Source organism: Clarias gariepinus, chromosome 2 (assembly GCF_024256425.1).
Source record: "Clarias gariepinus isolate MV-2021 ecotype Netherlands chromosome 2, CGAR_prim_01v2, whole genome shotgun sequence".
Taxonomy (NCBI): Eukaryota; Metazoa; Chordata; class Actinopteri; order Siluriformes; family Clariidae; genus Clarias; species Clarias gariepinus.
Genome location: NC_071101.1, coordinates 10,740,607 through 10,745,795, shown reverse-complemented (window position 1 = coordinate 10,745,795; position 5,189 = coordinate 10,740,607). Strand labels below are relative to the sequence as shown.

Genomic DNA, 5,189 nt, shown 5'->3' with positions numbered 1-5,189 from the left:
GATGAAAATGCCCCGTTGATGCCAGAGGTCAGAGGAGAATGGCTTGACTAGTCCAAGCTGATAGAGAGGTGACTTAGTCAAATAGCATCTTATTACAAACAAGGTATGCTGAAGAGCATCTATGAATGCACAACATGTCAAACATAGAAGCACATGGGCTACAGCAGCAGAAGACCACATGGTGACATTCCTGTCGGCTAAGAACAGGAATTTGAGGCTACAGAAGATTTGAAAAAAGACTGCCTGGTCTAAGAAGACCTAATTTCTGTTGCGAAATCAGATGGTATTATCAGAACTTGGAAAAAACATCAATCAATCCATTCTGGTGGTGATGCAATGCTATGGAGAGAATTTTCTTGCCACACTTTGGGCCCTGTAATACCAATGAAGCATTAAAGGTTGGTTTAAATGAAGGTTTAAATGCCACAGCCTACCTGAGTATTAATGCTGATCTCGTCCATCGCTTTATGACCAGAAGAAAATGTTCTGTGTCACAAAATCATCTTAAAGTGTATCTCAAAGTGTATATGTGGAATTTATATTTTTTAAATATAAATATTAGTATACAAGAAAAAAATTAACTGCATTGAATTTGGCACACACCACAAGGGTCGCGATTCAATTCCTTAGTTGGGTTTGTGTGAGTGAACTTTGCGTGGTATCTCCTTGTTTGGTAGGTTTTCAAAGACATGTAGGAAAGGCTAATTGCCATTTCCAAATTGCCTGCAGTGTGAGTGAGCATGTGATTGGCAGGGTGTACCCCTCCTCCTGTTAGGTTCTCTGTTAGGTTCTAGTAGACATGTGACCCTGAACAGGATAAATGAGATAGAGAAAAAGTGAGCATAAAAAGAACTGAACAAACAGAACTGTTCTAAATAATGCTGATTCCTTTTCCCTTAAAACAATGTTTCAGCTTTCCTGTCAGTTGTGATATTATCTCACTTTGATTCATAGTTTGCTATTTTTCACTCTTTGATCTTTGAGCCGCATTTATGCTTGCCACCAAACTTGGCAAAGTTTTTGTGCAAATAAAATTTTAAACAGATTTTACTGTAATATTTGCTGGTGTATTACAAATGCTGTGTGTGTGCGTCTGAGCATGCTCAGGTTGTTCACTGTGACTAAGTCTCACTGTCATGACAGGCCCTATTCCTCAGGATCAACAAGGCTCACCAGTTTCTCAGCCATTTCTCATAAACTATTCAGGTCATTTAGAACCTGTCAAGTCATTTTGAGATTTTTTTTATTTTTTATTTTTTTGCTGTACTTTTGGGCACTTTGAACTTGGGGATTATTATAGACATATAATGGTGTTCTTTGTACTGTTAACTTACATCCTGGTTCTTTGTTTTTACTGTAACGAGATACACAATTACACATTATCATTTGTGTCATTCCAATACTGCTACAAGCTAGGTTCAGATTCTGTATATTGTACTGCAGTCCTGGAAACTGTGATTTATTTTCAAATTTCATTCATTCTTCAAAGGCTTTTTTAAATGATTAAATTTTTCTAATTATCATTACATGACCTCTTTAAACTATTTAATAAATTTTGCCTATTTGTAAAATAAATTTTTTTGGGATTCCAGAAATAATATTTTCTGGAAATATTATTTATTTATATACACTGGGGGCTTTGGGCCAACAGCCAGCGCGCCGAAGAGGGTCTCTTGGCTCCCACTTACTGTGGAGGATCAATGGGGCAAATATTCCATGGTTGCAGGCCTAACCTGCCTGTCCCTCTCATTTTAGGGAGAGATCAGCCCAGGAAACTGCCAGAGAAAAAAGGCAGGAACAGACAGAAGAGGTGAGAACCACGTCGCAAATGTCAGACAAAGCCGAACAACAACCCACCAGCCTGGTTAGCGCAACCGCCAAGAGGCCAATGCCGAGGCAGAAGGTGAGACACATTTCCAGATCCAGAAAGATAGCAGCTTTGCGCAGCTTTAGCATGAAGATGTGCACCTCCAAAACTGCTGGAGTCAGGTGCGGAAAATTAAAGATGCAGTCGAAGGCGAGAGAAAATTGGCCGCCGGCGTCTTACTTCCTAATAAAGATTGGCTTGGTGTATAATCACACTGACTGCAGATTAGAACCTCTAGTTCCACAAGGGAAGGCAGATGCCTCGCTCACACTTATCCCCTCGGAGGACATCTGGGAGAGCGAAACACCATCATCAGTGTGAGAAACAGGTTTCACTGGCCGGGATGGACCTCGTTGGCCCACTTCCAAAATCAGGCGGTTCCGCTCCAGAAAGCAATCACCAAAAACATCGCAAAGGAGTTAGTACTACTTTTCAGCAGAGTGGGCATGCTGTTCATGTCTCAGCTAATGGTTGATGTATGCCAGCCAGTACAGATTAATAGGCAGCGCATCTCTGTCCATTCACTAACGAACGGGCTAGTAAAAAAGGTTTAAGGTTTATCCAGGAGAGTTGTGGATATAACTGGACGAAACTGGGACCAGCTTATCCCCTACGCTCTGTTCACAGTGCGAGAAACCCTACAAGTCCCCACGGGATTCACGCCGTTCGAGCTACTATTCAGGAGACAGCTCCACAGGCTATTAGTTGTCGTGAAGGAGACATGGGAGGAACAACCATCTCCATTCCGATTGCTCGTAGAGTATGTGAAGGATTTACAGGATAAGATTGCAAGTGTGCTCCCCATATGCCCCCATTTTGCCCCAGGGATCAAGTGCTCCTCCTCCAGTGCGCTGGCAAGGACCGTACAAGTTATCGAACAAGTGAGACAGGTGAACTACCGTCTGAAGCAGCCCGGTAAGCGAAAAAACACTGATTTATATGATATTCATTTACTGAAATGGTGGATAGAACCACTGCCCCATGTCTCAGTTCTTGCTGTGCTCTCCCCATCAGGTCGCGAACAGGTGCAACACAGAGAGCATCTGATGGCAGATCAGTACCAGGAACTGAAGGAGCTAGTTGACTAGTTCCAGGACGTGTTGTCCACCGACCTGGGGCTCACTTACTTGGTCCGGCATGATATCAAACACGTCGCCTGGAATGATCGCCCGACAGAGACCATATCGGGCCCCGAAATATTTTCTAGGACTAAATGGACACTGGATCAGCCGCGGTCTCTTAAAGCTGCAGGTGAGCAAAATTGAGGCAGTACGTAAGTACCCGCAGCCGACATAAAAAAACAAAACAGGTTCGTGTATTTTAGGGGCTAGCAAGTTTCTATAGACGGTTTGTCTCTAATTTCTTCTCTATTGCAGCACCCATCTCGAACCTCCTAAAAAAAGGACAGCCAGAGAAACTGTTATGTACAGTAAGCAGAGGAGGCAGAAAATGCATTCAAACAACTGAAAGCCCATCTCACCAAATACACAAGACTCCCATGCATTGATCGCTTTGCGTCCGCAACTCATATATTAGACCCAACCGAGCCGTCGAATCCCAACAGCACGTACAAACACGGAAACATTCCTCACTAATTAACTGTTTGTTTTGCCATCCTGCACCTATATTATAATAAATATACTGCACTATTTGCACCGCAGGAGCTGCCTCTTTGTGTCCGTGATTTTCTCACTTTCTACACGCTTTACATAATATAAGATTCAATTCATTATTAATACATCATGCAGTAAACTAATACAAATGTAGTAAATTAGGTTGCTTAAATAACCACAAGTTATAGGATTACATTGTAAAAAAATACATAAATTTTATCATGCAGGTATTTATTTGAGTAAGGCCGATACAGAGAGACTCATTCTTTCCCTTGTTAAAATGATGTTAAAGTTTCCTATCAATATTTTTATTGAGTGTCTCAGAGGAAAACATTAACAAACCCCCAGGGACACCCTGTAATTTGTAAACCATTGTCTTTTCATTTCCTTTTTCCCTCTAAAAATGTATTTATTCACTTTATGTAATCTTACAATGTTTACTCAGCCATTCATGCAAACAATGCAGCCTGAACTGGGAATTTACCCTGGGTTGGATGGAAAAAATACAGGACATCCTCAACTCACAACTATTGTGTCATGAGTACTATTGTCCCACATCTCCTTAAGGAATTTGAATAAAATTATTTTTCACTATATAACCCCACCAAAAAATTAACTAAAGCCTAGTGGCCTCAATATTTTGTCTCGTGGCCTCAGTGTTTTATTTTATGACTTCAATATATTAATTCATGACACAAAAAAAAACTAGTGAGCCATACCATTAACACCAGATAATGTTAATACATTAACAGTATTAATTATTAACCAGTAAACTAGTGACAGAATTATGGGCATTTTGAGCACAATTATTCCTAGTGGGCAGCAAATGCTAGCCCTTATTTTCTGATCTGATCCCACAAAAAAGCCAATGCAGCACAATTTGTTGAAAAAAGTGAAAGCTGTCCACAAGAGAAAAGCATCAGGGCACACACTCAGTGCACTACAGCCTGCCATGCATGGGATCCAGCAGGCCACTGACCAGCCACTAAATTCCCCAGATCCCAATCTAATCAAGCACCCATGGGATGTGCAGGACCCACAGGACCCAACCCCACACACTACAGCTTTCATAGGATCTACTTCTAATATCGTGGTGCCAGACACCAGCAATCCACAGAGGTCCTGTAAAGTCATGCCAGAGCTGTCCAGGTCACGATATTGGGCATATCATAACGTTATGGTTGGTCAATGTATGTTTTTTTAATCATCCCAATATTTCAGCTATTTCAAGAGTCTGTGACAAGACTATATCATCCCTCCAAATAAATATTGAAATATTGTGGCACGCCATGGCAACAGTACAGTTAAAACAGTATATTATGAAAGCTTGGATATACCTAGTGACATAGATGGGATCCAAAACTGTTCCATGCAGACTTTTCACTCATGTCCCACAGGGCTCATGAAAAAGCGGGAACGAGATGCTGCATGAAAACACTATGGAAACATCTTTTTGTGTTGCTGGTTGTGAAGCATTGTGTATCAAACACACCTAATTTTGGCAAGTATAACCTCGGTCAGGTGACGTCATCTGACTAGATCAGGTTATAAATAGGAGTGAACCGGAAACATTCCTCAGATCAATTTTGTCTGAAAGGACGTCCAGTTACGCAAGCAGTGCGGAATTGGAGCGCAGCATCTCGTTCCGGCTTTTTCAGGGAACATGGTTACAGCAAAGTAACCCAAGGTGTTCCCTTTCAAAAGCTACA

At 41.4% G+C, this 5,189-nt stretch overlaps 1 long non-coding RNA gene across 1 annotated transcript; it reads left to right on the top strand.

Annotated features, from left to right (window-relative positions):
* Positions 1-2,257: 2,257 nt before the first annotated feature.
* LOC128507363 (uncharacterized) lies at positions 2,258-3,932 on the top strand. The gene is made up of 3 exons (XR_008355815.1): positions 2,258-2,782; positions 2,882-3,118; positions 3,244-3,932. It is a non-coding gene; the product is annotated as an uncharacterized LOC128507363 (long non-coding RNA).
* The last annotated feature ends 1,257 nt before the right edge of the window (positions 3,933-5,189 follow it).